Consider the following 19,471-nt stretch of genomic DNA (forward strand, 5'->3'; position numbering starts at 1 on the left):
CCTCAAAATTTTCATCTGACTCATTGAAATGGAATATACAGAGGCTGTACTCATCAACTGAATAGACCTTGCTTTATTGTGACCTATCTCTCTGTTGTCAAAAGGAAATAAGCCTGAGATATGAAGCTGATGTAATTATTTTCTGTACCGAGTGCCTTGTGAGCATGCTTCTATTCTATATTTTAGCCATGAAGAAGCTTGAGCTCACCTTAGAGGACAGAGAAACAGGAGAAGTATTAATTACATTTAAACCTAAACGATAAATGATCCTCCAAATAAAGAAGTTTAGATAATTTTTTTGACTACAGATTGAGTAATGGCACTGTAAATTATACCTATATAAATTTTGATGATTAGTATTTCCCCCATATACACCTCTTTAAAGGACATTGTAAAAGTTCAGTTTGTAAAAGTGTGGAGCCATCCAAAAAAGGCACCTAACCTTTTGATGGTTTGTTAAGTTTGTCTACACAGACAAACTTAACAAACCATCAATTTAAAATTGTATCTGTAAGCGCTTTGTTACTAGCAGCCTGTCTCAAAGACATATTTTTCCCTATTTCTTTAGTTCAACAGGTCTTATGGAGTGAACACTCTGAATTTCAAACATTTGTTTCAGGTAGTAGTCAATATGTGCAGATGAGGTCAGGGGAGGAGAACAATCATTGTACAGCCATCTGTAAAACAAGGTAGAGGCTTTCTAAAGGTTTGTTTTTTCAACATGGCGATGATCCCAAACATCCTGGCAATTCAGTAAAATTATACTGGAATAGAACAAAAACACAAGGGAAGACTGTTAGTTATAGGCTGGCCTTCCTAGAGCGCAGACCTCAACGTTTTTGAAGCATCTTGACAGAGAACTGAACAAAAAGCAGCCAACATCCAGACAAGACCTTTGTCCTTCAAGAAGCCTATTACTGAAGTATAGTTAAAACAATTACAAGAAAGCTTGCCTGAGAGATATCAGGCTGTGATGAAGAGTAAATATAGTCATACAATTTGGCTTTTAACCTCATTAGATCTGTTAAAACACTTTTTTGTCTATTATACTGAATTTCTATGCATGTTTGCATGTTTCAATTAATTGCTGAACATATTTCTTATACACACACAATTTCCATACACACAAATGTGGTAAAGGGCATGAGAGATTGGGTGTAAGATGTTCAAATGACCTTGGGTTGATTAGTATGTTTGAGTGGAAGATTGTTGTCACTCTTCCTACTCAGCTTTTGGTTTGAGGATTGTGAAATATAATGTGACAGCTGGGGGTTGATTCATTTACACTAAAATATTCCTTTTTGGTGTAAACCAGGTTTTTAGTCAGATAAACAGACAAATTAAAACTGTTCTTGATCAGTTTCCAAATCATTTATTAGCAGAGCAAGAGCTACACAAGACAAATAGGCATGAGCCAAATTACTTGGTGATAATTCAGACAGATATAACATGAGTTAAATACTGTAGATAAACTTCTGGCTGATGGACAAATAAGGACTGATAAGAGCACTGTTTGTGTTTATTACTTATTTAGAATGTGATATTGCTCTCTTCTAGAGCTGGGCGATAGAACGATAACGATATGTATTGCGAAATAACTTTTTCTCGATAGAAAAATTAAACTATTGCGATAGACCTCACCGCTCTTGTCCTCTTAAAAAAAAAAAAAAGAACAGCCAATCCAAATTAAGTAGCGCAGAGCCGAACCAATCACAGCCGCAGCGTCACGTCACGTGACTTGTTACGTACAGCACAAGTGCCAAGCCGCACATGTGTATTTGTTTGGGAAGCAGCCAGCCGCCGTGCCGCCCGGGTAATGGAGGAAATGAGTGTGCCGACTAGAGAAAAATCAACCGAGAGCGTGACCGAAGGTTACCGAAGAGAAAACAGATGATGGTTCCAATGCCGGAGAGATTGTCGAACGGAAGAGCCATAGAAGTTCCGTAGTGTGAAGGTATTTCGGCTATTTCAGCTATTTCAAGTCTGACAAAAACAGAGTAGCGTGCACTGTAAATTGTGCCGAAAGCAAGTCTGGAAATACAATAAACCGGTGCATGCTCAATCTCTGACTGGAAGCGCTAATTCGTCATTCGGCTTTTGTCAGACTAAAGTAACTGTTAAAACTGTTTGAAAAGCTAAGCTATACAACAAGGAGAGATTGAGAATTTCCTTTTAGTTCTCAGTTTATTTGATATTGACAAAAGTTAGTCAATTTTGTCTGTTCTTCTGTAAAACAAACTACGATTTATTTTTAGAATTAATATTTTGTTACTAAGTGGAATTGACAATTTAGTAGCCTGTTTTGTTTGTTCTATTTTGAAACTTAAACGCTTTAGCGGCTGCCTTTTGAGTAGTTTGCAATATTTGCCTTTATTTATCTGAAAAAGTCTCATGTTCCTTAAGTACATCTACCCTGTTGAACTTATTATGGGAAATAAATATTTAAATCAAAACAAGCTGCTGATTATTTCACATTTTACTTGTGAGCAACGGCACATTTAAATCTTACAAATATAGTTATTTGGCTTATATCGTGATATATATCGTTATCGCCTGAAATGAAAAAAACATATCGTGATATGAAAAAATCTTATATCGCCCAGCTCTACTCTCTTCACATATTACTGTAGTTAGTATAATTTTGTTATAGTGATAACACATTTTTATGACAAAAACGTCATAATAAAACCGTGTAACTTATCATTATAATTTATTCAGGGTTAGATTTCATAAGAAAGTCATCAATACTGATTTGCAGCCAGCCATGCAATATCTACCATAAGAAATCGAGTCAACAGCTGTTGTTGTAATCCTAACAATAATAGAATCTCAATCCATTTTACCCTTTTCCTCGTGCTTTTAAAAATAAATCATACATTTGGGCTGATACTCGGAGTACTTGCTATCTTTCTTTTTTGTGTCTTTCTTCCCCACACACACATAATGGCAGTTATCCTTTGTATCTATGCCCTCACAAAGGCATAATCAATTTAAGAGTTTGTCTTGGGTCATTATTACCTGCTGGAGGACCATCTGTTCACTGAGACTGGCCGAGAACTCTGCCAGGTACACACACACACACACACACACACACACACACACACACACACACACACACACACACACACAACCATTCACATACTCCCACCTAGCCTGAAGCATTGCCAGGTAGATTTGGGCTACACTAAGATGTGAGATGTTGAATAATTGTGCTTCAGGAAGAGCTGAAGAAAAGAAATGCTAGCTGTTTTTTTTTTTAAGGATTTATGTTTTCTTTATATACATATTTTTGTCTATATCTACAAGCATTTCTCTGGCTATACTAATGTGGTAAATGTGTATGAGAGCATGATGATGTCACATGATGATGAACTGACCAGAAAGACAGGATCGTGGCAAAGCTTGAAACCTGGATCCTTCATAGCTGGTTACCAAGACTAAGTGAAGTACCCTCAGAAGAGCTACTAGATTATGTGAATGCAGCACTACGGACAATACCTACCGCCACCATTACCAAGACAATGATCAGTGATATGCTTGGCTATAAGTTGAACAGTCACAAGGACCCTCAGCGGAGAAGGAGACTAGAGGCCAAGATTAAGGTAGCATGGAGGGAGGTTAGTCAACTATCAGAGCTGCAGAAAGGTGTGACAAAGAAGGTGCCTAAGAAGTACAGAAAGCTGTCTATACCTGAGGCCTTGGAAACTGCTAAGCAGAGACTCAAAGCCTTGGCCAGCCACAGAGAGAATAAACCAGCTGTTCTCCACAGAACCAGCCAAGGTGTACTCTCAGTGGCAGGGGAACAATAGGAGAACAGCACCACCAAGGCTGGTACGGAGCAATACTGGAAGAAGGAGGCAACCCATAGTGGCTGGGGTAAAGCTGGTTCTGTTGGCTAGTAGATCTAAGGGTAGACCATGGCAACCTCCCTGAACAGGGTCCATTAACCATCACAGTGGCAGAAATCCAAGATAGGGTCTCCATTATGAAGATTTCTACTGGCTGAAGAAGCTGACTGCACTCCACGAGCATCTGGGAGCACAAATGAACCAGCTGCTAGTCAATGAGAGACACCCGGAATGGCTACCCAAAGGCCAGACAGTCCTGATCCAAAAGGACGAAGGGACTGGTCCCTTCCAAGTACCGACCAATAACCTGCCTCAATACCACATGGAAGCTCCTGTCAGGTATCATAGCAGCTTAAATGAATGGATCAATACATGAGCGGGGCACAGAAAGGAATTGGCAAGAATACCAGAGGTGCAAAACACCAGCTACTGGTAGACCAAGCAGTCGCCCAAGACTGCAAGGCAAGGCTGACCAACCTGTACACTGCCCGGATTGATTACAAGAAGGCCTATGACTCAATGCCCCACACCTGGATCCTGGAATGCCTAGAGTTGTACAAGATCAAGAGGACCCTAAAAGCCTTCATCAGGAACGCAATAAGGATGTGGCATACAACACTAGAGGCCAACTTCAAGCCCATAGCACAAGTGCAATCGTCTGCCGCCTCTTGTACATGGATGACATCAAGCTATATGCCAAGAGTGAAAGAGACATTGATTCAGTGATTCACACCACCAGGATATAGATTAATGATATTGTAATGTCTTATGGACTGGAGAAGTGTAGTCAGATGATAACAAAGAGAGTGAATGTAGTCAGAACTGAGGGGATCAAACTACCAGAAGGCAACACTGCAGACATTGAAGACAGCCAGAAGTACCTGGGGATCCCACAGTCAAATGGGAACCAAGTTGCAACCACCAAGTACCTGCAGAGGGTAAGGTTAGTCCTGAGGAGTCAGATGAATGGTAAGAACAAGATCCAGGCTATCAACACCTACGCCCTGCCCGTGATCAGATACCCTGCTAGGATAATAAGCTGGCCAAAGTAGGAAATAGAAGCCGCTGACATCAAGACGAGGAAGCTCCTTACCATGCATGGAGGGTTTCACCCAAAGACCAGCACCCTGAGACTGTATGCTAAGCAGAAGGAAGGGGGCCAGGGACTGGTGAGGTTCAGTACCACAGTCCAGGATGAGACAACAAACATCCACGAAGACATCAGAAAGATGGCCTCAACCGACTGTGTGTTCAGTGAATAACTAAGGCAGCAGAAACCCGAGGAAGAGGAGGAACCATCATAGAACGATAGGCCCCTGTGCAGTATGTATCACTGGCAGATAGAGGAAGTGGCTGACATCCAGAAGTTCTACCAGTGGCTTGACAAAGCTGGACTGAAAGACCGCACAGAGGCACTAATCATGCAGCATAAGAGCAAGCCATGAGCACAAGATCCACAGAGGCTGAGGTCTATCACACCAGGCAAGACCCCAGGTGCAGGCTGTGTAAAGAAGCCCCTGTGACAATCCAGCGCATAACAGCAGGCTGCAAGATGTATGTATACCTACAACCTGAACACCTACAACAGAGGCTGTGGGGACTGTCATAAAATGACTCCAGTCAGACAGCTACTTACACAACAGAACCAGCTTTAACCCAGATTCCGATTCGCATGCTGTTAGACCACTGCCTTACAACTACATATTTTAAATACAACAGCAAATATCAATATGCCATCGACTCTCCAGTGTTAACCATTGTAGCCAAGCTGTATATGGAGGAAGTGAAAAGTAAAGCTTTGGGCTCCTTTAGAGAGATAGCTCCTAGTGACAGGTGCAAATATGTGGATGACACTTGGGTTAAATTCAAAGACCAGAGAAGTAGAAGCCTTCACTGATCACTGACCACTTCAAGTCAATGAATAAAAACAAAGTTTACCAGGGAGGATACCAAGGATAACAGGTTACCATTCCTAGAGTGTGCTGTGCTCATTGAAGAGAATGGAAATCACAGCATTAAAGTTTACTGGAAATCCATAGACACAGGAGGTGGCCCTTATCACATTATTAATAGACCTTAACCTTATAGTAATGGCCATGCCTTTTTTTCACATCTTTGCTCATGCGATGACCCACATGACCAATAGTAGGTCAACGACCACCTACAAAGAGGACCTCCACTAGCGTTCAAATACCTAGAACTCTCCATCTTTTGCTTTTAGAACTGAAGAAACTTATTTGGTAATAGGTGAATCACTTACAGAATTTGTATTCCATCTTTTTTTCTTAACTGTTTTCCATCTGACATTAAGAGGTAGCACAGAGGCAATCATCCACATTCATCTCTAAGGCCTATTTAAAAGCACTTGTTATTTTGAAAACAGATGCCTATAGACTTTCTAAAGAGGTGAGCAATTAATTCTTTCCAAGGGGACCCATGAGAAACTGGGACTGTTGTGGACAATTGCACCTGAACTCTGTTCTGCTCAATATTCATTGTATCTCTTAATAAACTCCCATTTGTAAGAGTACAGTAGATGTTAGAATTATGCAATGAAAATCAAAAATAGGCAGAATATAAACAACATTTTATCACTGTTTAATCATCATTCCCATTTTGTCATTTTTAGCTCCAGCCTATTCAAGGATGCAGTTACCTCTGCGAACTCCCTGTCATAGTCTCTTCCACTGACAGCACTGCTGCCAGCTTCTTTGTAATCTCAAATTCATTTAAATTATTATCCAAGGTACAAAGATGAGTAACTGGACTGTGTTGCAGACATCACAGCTCTCATCCAGAACCAAGGAGAAAGTCAGAATTTTCCGCTTTGTTTTTCAGCTGAAGCTCCAGATTTCCCGCAATGTCCTTGATCCTTCTTGTTACAGTTCGCCTGGAGGGGACCACATTCTCAATTGCTTCTTTTTTCTCAGAGCATATTAATGCAGCATAGACCACCAAACACTCTGACAAACTCTTTATCGGTGAATGGCTCAATGGTTTTTGCAATTTTGGAGGAATTCAGAAAGCTCCATTCCTGGATTTGTTTGATTTGCTAGTTGTATCGATCAAACAACCCTCTTTTGTATTTTTGATTCAAATGAATCCAGTCTTTATTACCAGGGAACTGTTCTTAATGTTGGTGGCTAAAACACAACCAAGGCAATCTGATCACGTTTTAATGATTTCTTACGAAAATTATTTAGTAAATGACTGTACTAAATAATAAGATAGTGCCTTCTATCTTTCGTGTTGTTTATGCATGAAAAACATTATATCATTTTGATTTTCATCCTTTGCTGACTGTAATTGCAGCTTCTCTTACCAGTTCTTGTTTCATAAATATATAAAATATATAAATGTATATAGATTTATCGCTGTTAAGCTACTCTTAAAATCATTAATTAGATTTTTATGGATAGCTGATAGTAGAGGTATAGACAGGAAATTGTTATAAAAGAAGCTTGAAGACCACCATGTAGGATGTAGAACAAATGTAAACACCTAGTTCATTGCCTCAAACTAGATGGCTGTAATGGCAAAGAGAGAGAAGGGCAGTATTATTTCATGCGGCATTAAGGTAAAATTACACATCTCTCTTCAGTGGGTCATTAAAGTTTATAAATATGACATAGAAATGTTTTTTTTAATTCTCTCCATGAATGAACAAAACTAAAATGTATGAAGTCTGACCTTACCATTACCTTAAATAATGTCTTCACTATAATAACTGGCATTATGGGGATTTGCTTTTTTGTTTGATATCTTGCATAATGTGAATATGGAAACAGATGTAGATCCCCTCAATAATAGTCCAGTGATACCTAGACTACACACTCACATATGTGCGCTGTGCATTATGCTCTTGACAAAGGCTCTAAAATGAATATATCCATGCAGTTTGGAGAGTCATTGCCATAAAACCCCAGTTCTACACCTGCTTTATCTGTATATACTTGCCATTGACAACACACAAGCAATGTGATGGTCTTAGTTTTAAGGGAGTGGGAAGGTGACACTGATTATGTGTGTGTATGTGTGCCAGCATGCTGTGACAGTGGCAGGTGATAATGAGTGATGTGCATTAGCTGTTCAGCAGCATGATCCAGGCTATATTTAGCACTAATTGTGTTTTTGTGTACAGAGGGTTTGAGAGAAGGTGTGACTTTCAACAAAGTACAAGTTCATCATAACTGAGTCACAGGGTGGGTGAGCAAAACAACCTCATTTGTCTTCCTGATTTCCTCATGACACTGTTTGTGAAAATGTGGGTGTTCCTCACATATCTTTGCAGAATTAAAAAGTGTGTGGAATGTTAGCCACTTAGTTGATTTTTAAATTAAAAGCATGTTGAGTCCTTAGAACTTGCAAGACATTTAATCTCTCTTTTAGAATCATCACCTAAAAACGATTCAAGGCAAGCCAACATATAACTTGTAAAGGAGAGCTGACACAGCAGTTGTAATTTATTGATTTACAAACTGAATCCATATTTATGCGATGTGATGGGAATTAAAATTTACAACTTCAAACATCAGCATCTGCATTCTGGAACATCTGGATTAGTGAATTTGACTTTCAAATTTATGTAAAATGATTGAATAAAAAATATTGCATTGAAATATTTAAGAATAAAATAAATTTTTATACATAGGCCTCCATTTCAGAAGATCAAAAGTAACTGAGCTTACAAGAACATTTATGGCTAGATGAGGCCTGTTCCTTCATTCTTTTGTCCAAGGTTAAGCAAATAAAATATCTGCAGTCAAATCCAAGTGTTGAACCTGCATTTGGTAATTGTACATGTGGAACTCTCAATATGACGTCTACAAGAATGTCAGCGCGAATGAGGTCATTGGTAGACTAGAAAACCCAAATGAACCTATCCAGTCTTTAAGTGATGACGTGATGAATCTTGCTTCCGGGCCCAAACTACCCTGCGTTTAATAAGGCTGTTGTGTATTTAACATGTTTTAATGCTTTGTATCTTGTTCTATTTAATCTCAACAAGCCCCTAAAAACAGTCAGTGATCACTGTCAGCCTCTCTCGGTTATTACCGCTAATCATTTTAAAGCTTAGTTTTTAAAACCTTACGATGTAACTACAGCCCAGCCCATGCAGCAGTATATGAATGACTAACCTCGTATTATGGATGGATTATCTCAGTTGATCTCCTGACTGAAGTTTGGTCTGTTTACAGCATCCTGCCATGCAATTACATTTGCATTCGGGAACCCTCACGTTAACTTTTATCGAGTGGAAAAAAAGTTAGCGTTCATCCTCCTGCTTCACTGTTTATATTATGCTAACATAGCTGTGTCGCTAACGATCACGTAGCACATCATTATATACCAGCTAGCCAAACTTCATTAAACTTACAAAATGTCACTGCTGTTTAGTTTTCTGTCTTCATTTATGTTGGAAGTGATAGCAGAGCTGTACGTTTTAATTAGTTTCGGAAATCCCTCAGTCAGAACATGGTATATTATATTTAAGTGGAAACTAGCGAGCTAACTTCCTGCTAACTTCTAACTCCGTTAAATTTCATAAATTCGGTTTTCATGGATGCCTGGATGTTAATGGAAGTTAATTGTGACTCCTGGTAGAACAGCAACGCTGATCATTTTATTACACATGAAAGAATTTACAGTTTTTAACTCTCAGTGATGCTGCTGTGATTGTCTGATTTTGGGACCTGCAGCAGAGTTTGGGCCCAGGCACAGCTAATGACATCAGACTTAAAGACCGAATTGGAGAGATACCCAAAACTTTACGAGTGGCCAAATCTACAATATGGTAAATTCTTAAAAGCTCAGCTAAATTAACACTAGATTTACTAAACCTGCGCAAATTTGCGTAACTTCCCTAAACCCAACACCCCCTAGAATTACTGGCTTTTTTATTTTCTGGTGCAAGTCCCGAGGTGTTAATCACCCCTGCTGAGATTTTCACAGGTCGTCAGCTCATTTCTCCTCCAGCTTTTGTTGTGCAAACCACCCATTATCCTTGAGGCCTGGCACATTTGCATTTACTCACTCAGAGTTGCTCAGATCCAAGTCAGGCCAAACCTCTGTGTTACAACTTTCAGAAATGCCTGTCGTATCTATACAAAATATCCCACACATTGACTGACCTGCAAATATAAACACCTTCCTTGACTCTCAGCACAGATCTTCCATTGTTCCATTGTCACTGTGTATGTGAGGAAGTGGCATTGCTTGACTACAGCACAGTGCTGTGCATAAAAGCAGACTGACCCAGGCGGGAGAACGATTTCTTGTTCGCATTTCTGAGAACGCACATCAGGATGGTCTCCGTATCACTGCCACGCAGGAAGAACCTCTCCGCGCAACAGGCTTTGGCCTTGCTTCTGGAAATGGACGAAGCAGATTCTGATGGAGGAGAGGTTTCATTTGTCCAGCAGGCCACTGATACCTCCTTGGAAGAATCTGAAAAGGAGATGGAACAAGAACCCAACATGCCTCCACGGAAGAGGCCCCGTGGTACTGGGAAGCCCAGACAGAGCCACACGGCAAAAGACGGCACTGTGTGGGTTGAGGAGGACATTGGAATGCCCAGTGCAGTAGCAAATCGTTCGTGCTTCACTTCACTGTCCATTCACACAGTATATTGCAACCAAGCCAGACAAATTTGAGATCAAGTTCTGGATGGCCACGGATTTGGACACCAAATATGTCTGCAGTGCATCTCCTTGGGAAAGGACCCCAGTCGTCAGAAGGGAAAGAGGCTGGCAGAGAACGTGGTCATGAAACTGATGGAGCCGTTTTTGGATGATGGGAGAAATGTCACAACGGACAATTTCTTTACTTCACTGTTACTGTCGCACAGACTGCTGCAGCGCAAAACAACGTTACTGGGCACGGTGAATAAAGTCCAGCGTGAACTTCCTCAACTTGCAAAAGATACTGCAAAACGAGAGGTATTCTCCACTTCAGTGCTTAGAAGTGGCAGTGTCTCCTTGACAATTTATGCACCTAAAAAAACCAAGACTGTGTATGTTCTAAGTTCCATGCACCAAGACGTGACGATCAGTGACGGCAGAAAGAGGAAACCCAACACGATAACAGACTATAACCACATGAAGGTATGTGAATGTGTGTACAATTTTACACCAGTGCTACAATGTTTTCTGATGTGTGTTATACAGGCCTATAGAAAAAAACATATATTCATGACTCTCTCTCTCTGCTTTTACAGTGTGGTGTAGACGTGTTGGACCATATGGCACGGATGTATTCCGTAAGAGCAGCAACACGCAGGTGGCCAGTAGCGGTTTTCTACAATATGCTGGACCTGGCGGCGGTGAATGCCTACATTTTGTACAAGGCATGTACAGGGTGGACAGGCAAAAGAAGATTGTTTCTGAGTCTTCTAGCTCAGCAACTTCGTTGCCGATTCATGCAGCTCAAGGAAATATTAGCACAGAGGCAGGCTGCTGAAGCTGCTGCAGCTGCTGTGCCAGGGACTGTAAAGACAACGCAGTGCCAGGTGCAAGAGAGCTGCAACAGGAATTGCAGCAGGTTTACCTGTGCAACATGTCAGAAATTCACCTGTACCAAATGCAGGGATGATGGACACTGGGTCTGCAAACGCTGTAAAGTTTGAAACACTTTGAAATAAAACAGACTTGTGTACCCATATATTGTGAATGTGTGTCTTTTGTATGTAGGTTGTAACACAGAGGTTTGGCCTGCCTTGGATCTGAGTAAACAAATGCCAATGTTGCACAAACACACACACACACACACACACACACACACACACACACACACAGCAAATCTGCATTTATTTGTCCCACAAGTGGAAAATTTGCATTGTCATTGCAAAAAAGTGGACAGTGCAAGACAAAAGCAGCTAAATAAAAACTGTACAAAGAGCACGGTATAGAAAGTGCACTATACAAACAATCTGGAAACATAAATATGGACACGTGTATTCAAAAATATTGGTGTGTGTATACACACACACACACATATCTATCTATCTATCTATCTATCTATCTATCTATCTGTCTGTCTGTTTGTCTGTCTGTCTGTCTGTCTGTCTGTCTGTGTGCGTGCGTGTATGTATATATGAATATATATACACACACATTATATATATATATATATATATATATGTATGTATATATATGTATGTATATGTGTGTGTGTAGATATAGATGTGTGTGTGTGTGTGTGTGTGTGTGTGTGTGTGTGTATAACTAGACTTTATGCATATTATGTAAGGTGTGGCTATATAAATATATGTACAACTCTGTGTATATATGTTTATGGACAGGCATGCAATGTAGTGACAAGGATTGACAAGAACTAATATTGCATATGAGAAATATTGCACATAGAAACTACCATGGTGTATTGTACGCTGCAGGTAAGGAAGGAAAGTAGCCTTGCAGGGAAGGAAAGACCTGAATCTCTCATGGTTGGGGGTTGGGGGAGGGTGTGTTTGCACAACAAAAGCAGGAGAACAATGGAGCTGAAGACCTGTGAAAATCTCAGCGGGGTGCCAAGAGGTGTTACGCAAATTTGCGCAGGGCTAGTAAATCTAGTAGTAGGGACTTGCACCAGGGAAAAAAAGGCTCAGTAATTCTAGTGTTAAAATGCTTGGAAGACCACAAAGGTGAGTGATTACAGAATTCTTTCCTTGGTTCAGAGAAACCCCTTCACAACATCAAGCAAAGAGGTATTATTGTCAGAGTGTATAATGAGGACATGGATTCATGAATGTAAGAGTATATAACAAGGTGAAAAGAACTGGATACACACAGGAAGTGGAAGGCCAGATAAGGCTTTATCAGGACACATCTAAAAAAAAAAGAAGCCTAGACAGTTCTAGAAAAAAAATCTTGGGATGGATGACATCAACATTAACCTCTCTGACTGACTCACAATAAATGATGACCCAAGTATTACAAGCAATCTTTATATTTAAACATATGTTACTTTTTCCAATAACTTTTGAACACCTTAAAAAAAAAAACCCACATGTATAGCTACTAGAGATGAGCCGGTATTTGTATCTGTTTTTGTATTTGTTGAGGAGGGAAAAGTATTTGTATTCGAGTAAAATTCAAAATAGGCATAAAAATCCATTTTTTTGCGTTACACTTCTAACAAACGTTAGTGTAAGTATTCTTTAATTTTATTCATTATAATAATTATGGATATGCAATATTAGTTGATGTTTTTCCATAAATCCAGCAATAAACATGTAACAAGTAATGTCATTGAAAAGAAAATAACATAATAGCCATTGGCTGTTGTTTTTTATGTTATTGCCAGATGGCTCAGCAGCAGCAGCAACACTCTTCAAATCCATGTGGGGAGTTTCAGCTAAGTTAGTGAGTGACTACACAAGCATTGTTTTAACCTTTTTAACCGAACGTAAACATTACTCTGTAAACAGCCTATTGTCTAAATTACCGAGCTAACAGATCTACGTAAACAGAGTGAACATGAGAGCTCCCGACTGCAGACGTCAATAATGCAGCGCAATGGAATAATCTCCCGATCTACGCGAAAGTTTTAAACTGCATCCGGAACCCAGTTAAGGTAAAAAAAAATCGATTCAACAAAAATAGTGATGCCGTTCAGTCTTTTTTCACTCAACCGAGCCTTCTCTGTTGCTGTGTGCAGCAGCGTCAGTCACCTCTTTCACACGTCACTCACTCAGCCGGTCATGCACTGCGGTCTCATAAGGAAACTCTGCTTTTTGATGTAAAGTTTTTCCTTGTTTCCGAATACAAATATTTTTTTAAAGTATTTGTTCGAAATAGCCCTCTGGCTATTAGATTTACAAAAGTTTTAATAGCTTCACTCTAACTAGTCCCTTAGGGATTTTGCGTATTCATACATTTTTACGACAAAGATGGACTAAAATGTGTCCTATTTAAGTGCTGCCATGTTTTCTCTTGCTGAGCATGGATCCAGTGATGAGCAGCTGAAAATACAGCAAGAACTGTAGAATTCTCATTATGTGAGTGTGCTGCTGAAACAAGTGCATTATGTAAGTTGAGTTCAAAAGTCTCTAAATAACAATTCAGGGTATAAAAGGAACGAAAAGTAAAAAAAAAAAAAGTTTTTAATGAAGGCCTCTGTTTTTATGTACCACAAAATTTAGGTTTCTGCTGCTCATATAGTCTCATATAACACTGAAAGCAAGATCAAGTATATGAGCAATAGATCCTTGTCGCTGTTTGTTGTCCAAGTATTTGTTTGAAATAAGTATTCGTAAAAAACACGTTATTTGTGCCTTTCCGAATACGTATTCGGGTTCGGCTCCACCCCCAATAGTAACTCTGGCACATTATGATTTAGGGAGGCATAAAGTGTCCTAAAACCAAAACTATATTGTGGTATGTTTGTTTGACTACCATCTAATTCTTTTTTTTTTTTTTCTGTAAACTTTAAATTGAATTTTCTGATTCATTGCTGACCTCTAGCAACATGCCCACACTGACATAGACCTGTGTGTTATTTTGCCAGAGGGCTATTGTCAGTCTCAAAGTACTTTAAGTGCTGTCTGAAAGGCTCACCTCAGGGCAAAAAACATCCCTTTACTACCATAGCTTGCCTTCTATATCAGGCCACGCAAAGCAGACACTCAGCTGTGGTTCTTGGATCTAGCATGCAATGATTCTGTTCACCACATTATCAAACATCCGTTTAGAATATCAGAACTCAAACACTGTCGATATTTTACACCTTTACAACAAGTTTAAATATTTATATAACTAAAGAAGCTCCAAATGATACTTAGATGGCAGGTTGCCTACTTTGAGTTCTTTTTTCATCAATAGTTTAGTCTAGATATGAAAGAAGAAAGTAAATTTAAATTGTGATTGTTCCTGATTCCTATTGTCCTGTATCTGCGAGCTTGACTTGAAAATAGTGCACTTATAACATTTTCTTTTCTTCTTTAATAATTCCCACATTTTAAAGATACAGATAAATTAATTTTCTTGCACTCCTAGCTATAAAGGCTTATTTTACTTTCTTTACTGCTGACTGAAGTCCAGAGTGGATGAGAACTCTCAGCAACAGCTAACTGATAGGCTTGATGTGTAATTAATGGTCTGACACGGGCTAATGAAGCTAATGACGCTAACTGCGCTAGCATATGGGAGCCCCATGGGGATCCACACTTGGCACGCTAATTTAGATAAATGACGCCCCAGGTTATGCTGGGTTATTTGCATTTCATTTGGTGGAGGCCATAGAAAAAGAGGGGATTAAACAGGGGATGGATGAGAGAGATCACAGAAAAGGTGTTAAGGGTTGGAAAAATAGGGACATGGAGGTGTTTATTCCAGTGAAGGTGCATGTATGTGTATGCCCTTGCCATATAAAGGGACTGAAAGCTGAGCGGGCTAATGGCAGAAACAGTTTTTGCAGTGTGTGTGAGAGAGAAATAGAGAGAGAGGGCAAAAGAGCACACCACTTAGCCACAACAGTGCATTATATTCTGAATGACTGCGTCATGCAACCAAAACGTCTGTGACACATTTGGGTGTGAACACTATACTTTTAGAACTTCAGATTAGGGTTGTGAGGCAGGACCTGCAGATATAAGATGTAGTCAACATCTTTGTTCTCAAGTTAGTCCTTAACTATTTGATGATGGGGAGGTCCAAATTGTGCAGCTGGGAGAGATCGGTGCCATTCATGACAAATTTCGCACAAGTGGTAGTTATCAAAGTCACAAAAACATAAACGCCTAAAACCAAGATTAGCCAGCAGATGACTGCATTGCAATGAAATGATCAGTGTTATCAAAATTTCACTTTATTTGCTCAACAGATAGAAAGTCTCAAGAATATAGTCGGGATTATATTTTTGGATTGGATCATTGTAGTATATGAGACATCAAGTGTCAAATCTATGTTGAAACCAAGACATGCAATACTTCTTCAAAGAGCTTAGTTAGATTTACAAAAGTTTTAATAGCTTCACTCTAACTAGTCCCTTGGGGATTTTGCGTATTCACAGTCAGTAATTCATGAAGACACTTCAGATGACTGTCACCAGTTTTACATTTTTAAGACAAAGATGGACTAAAATGTGTCCTATTTAAGTGCTGCCCGTGTTTTCTCTTGCTGAGCATGGATCCAGTGATGAGCAGCTGAAAATACAGCAGGGACTGTAGAATTCTCATTATGTGAGTGTGCTGCTGAAATAAGTGCATTAGGTAAGTTGAGTTCAAAAGTCTGTAAATAACAATTCAGAGTAGAAAGGGAACGAAAAGTAAAAAAAATAAATAAAAAAGTTTTAATTAAGGCCTCTATGTTTTTATGTACCACAAAATATAGGTTTCTGCTGCTCATATAGTCTCATATAACACTGAAAGCAAGATCAAGTATATGAGCAATAGATCCTTGTCGCTGTTTGTTGTCCAATGTCAGTCACTGAACCCCTTTCGGTCCCTTTACAACTCATCTGGTGTTCTGTTCTGGTGTTTACAGGCAGTTGATTTCATTTCACTCCTGTAGTGCTCCCCACAGCGATCACAAGTGCCAGATGTTTGTTACATTTAGAACTCTGGAACTGGTAGTGTCTGTGCTCGTCTTTGTATTAGCTTAAAATAATTAAAGAAAAATCAAGAATTAGTCAGTGGCAGTAAGGGCTGCTCTCTGAGACTCAGTTGAATCCACCATAGTATAAACTGCTAGGTCCATAAATATTTGAACAACAACACAATTTTTGCAGTTTTGGACAGCAAAGATATGACTGAATTGGATACCTTTAGCTTTTAGCTTTAATTCAAGGGTTTAACAAACAGTGCAAAGTGTTACAGTTACACATTTGCACTGTAAGTTTTGTAGCATTTGGATGAATCTCAGCAGAGAGTGTAGTCCTGCATACTTCAGTTTATATCTATTTTCAAGTTAATATATATTTATATTCAGTTTATACTATTGATTTGACTGCTTTTATCAGCAGTCAAATCAATAAACTCAAGTGACACAGTTCCAATGGCAGCTATATATTCCCATGCCATAATATGATTTTTGGGGTTTCTTTCTAATATTGGAGAGTCTTTACCGTACAATATAAAGCATCTTGAGGTGACTTTCATAACTAGGAATGCGCTTTAGATGTTTTGATAAAGGCTCATCTTGACTGTTATTGTGTGCAACCAGTGGTTTGCACCTTGTTGTAAACCTTTAATTACAGTCATGTTAAATGCAGTACTTTTTAAACCAATTAAATTAAAGTTGAAAGTTTTTTCCTTCAGTCAGATCTTTTTTCATATTTAAAATAAGTAAGTAAATAAATGTGTAAATGTCAAAATACTTGCTTCCTATCTGTATGTGACTCTAACCTCAGTGTGATGTGGAGTCTAGATCCATTTACATAATAATCTTTATTCTGATCTTAAGTATAATTTATTTAAAATATCATTTTTTTAATTTTCAATCGCATTCTCGACAAGCTTAGTGTTCTATTGCTGTTCCACTCATTACCTAACTGTAATTTGGACAAGGGCTTTACACTAGTCTGTTTTTCGATAGTCTTCTTTCCCACTTTCTATCAAAATACTAACAATTTAACCTCACATAAACACATTTCAATGCTGACAAATTTTAGATATTCATAGAATAATATTTATCATTTGCTTCTTTTTTGTTGTTAAATTAAGTCTTTACATTTGTGGTCATCACAAAAAACATAGCGATGGACTGCTGATATCTGAAATGTAAAATGTTATTCAGTGTTTGCCTGCGATACTTTTCCATTAAATATCTGACTGTTCTGTTTTCCAAAATCCACCCACCACGGAACAAGAAAACTTGACCTTCAGCTGTAATGGGCTACATAACCTGTTGACTTGTGGGTAATGCAGTTTTTAATGGACTGGCTTGAACTTTTAGAGTCAGGAATATAGCAAGCATAACAGCATCCAAGAGAACCAAGAGAGAAAACAAGAAAGAAAACTGGTATTGAGAGGAAGAAATACAAAAACACCCTACCAGATAAGAATGTTTGGCTGTTATTGTTTTCCGTGTCTAACATCGTGAGACGTGGCCTGTGGTATTCAGGAGATTTAATGCGGAGGAGAGAGTGAGGGATCCATAAAGCCTCTGCTCTCCTCCAACACCCCAGGGGAAGCCATCTTTAATTCATGAACACTATAAAAATAAAGGTTTTTCTCTGATGGCCCTGCAGCCTGTAACAAACTCTCACAGCTACATGGCACCGTGCAGATGTTAATGCTGTGGTTATGGATGGATACCGGCATGCGAGACCCAGGATATATTTTATGCAGAAATGAAGTCTACCTTTGGCTGTGCTGCTAAATGGATTCCAATATGCTTCGTGTTGATTTTTTTTACTCTGCAGAGATAAGACAGACACATGAAGGCTAGACTTTGTGTGGTACCAAGCTAGCATAGCTGGCTAAAATAAAAGAAGTAGTTACACTTCTTAATCTTAGAAAGATCCTATCGAATATAAACTAAGTTTCAAGACTTTCTTAACAAGCCCATATTCCAATTTATATGTAGCACATCAGTTTTGGCATTGGATCCTGTCATAGCTGTGACTCTGAAAGTCTTTTAACAGTAGCAAAACATCTTACTAATTGTGTAATTAACTATTTCTGTTACTATCTATAATGGTGTACTGTCATTTCATTCCTTAAAGTATTTTCCAGTTTGAATGTTACAGAATCTCCCCAACACTTGCCACAACTTGGGGGAAAATTGAGATAGAAGCTGGTACTAACTTCTGAATTCATAAGTCTCTGCAAATTAAAAGAAAAGGTGTATAGTTATCTACTGGAAAATCATATGGTATAATACAGTCTAGTACATATGGTACCAAAACATAAGACAGTCTGTGATATAAAAAACCCTACAGTAAACCTGGTGTGACCTGGGCCTCCCCATAATGACAGCTCACCAAATAGAGATGTATATATACCTTGTTCCAGTAGTCTTCTCATTAATACATCCTGGTTGCTTAGTGCCAATGCTGGGTGTTGCCTGAGCCAGTATGGCTTTAGATATGTATCTCTTACTCATGTTCCAAGTTGAGCTTGGGTAGCATGAAGGGCCAGTCAAAAGTGGTCACAGTAGTAATAGGACCATTAGGAGTTGTAACCTCAAAAATTGGAAGAGTTGCTCCAACAGATTTGAGGTGTAACATCAAAGGTCTCTGTCCAAGGTACAGCTAAGCTACTCTCGTGTGTGTGTGTGTGTGTGTGTGTGTGTGTGTGTGTTTAAGAAAACACAGCAAGACTGACTACAGCATAGCAATATACTCCTGTTTTGTATGCTTTATGCTCTGTAAGTCTTGGATGGCATAAATATGTCAGAAAAAATTATTTACACATTTGATTTAGTTATGTGTAAATGACTTTATATCAACTAGACAGGCAATTTTTAAAATACTATTTTTCATGTCTTCTCAAACTGTTCTCTCCACTTTACTTTCCTTCACTGTCATTGTTGTCTATCTTAATGTCGTGCCTATTTTTGACTCAAAATGTTTAAAGCAGTGAAGTAAATAAAAATGCAAATATATTTAAACACATTTGTGGGTATGCTTAAAAAGTCACCATTGCCAAACAGTGTTGCCCTGAGAAGGCAGAAAAAACACAA

The 19,471-nt window shown here is 38.9% G+C and overlaps 1 protein-coding gene across 11 annotated transcripts in view; it reads left to right on the plus strand.

Annotated features, from left to right (window-relative positions):
* Nucleotides 1-19,471, plus strand: part of naaladl2 (N-acetylated alpha-linked acidic dipeptidase like 2) — a 460,659-nt gene that overhangs the window by 140,901 nt on the left and 300,287 nt on the right. The window lies entirely within an intron of this gene.

The sequence above is a fragment of the Perissodus microlepis genome, chromosome 23, assembly GCF_051167445.1.
Source record: "Perissodus microlepis isolate ML-2025 ecotype Zambia chromosome 23, ASM5116744v1, whole genome shotgun sequence".
Taxonomy (NCBI): Eukaryota; Metazoa; Chordata; class Actinopteri; order Cichliformes; family Cichlidae; genus Perissodus; species Perissodus microlepis.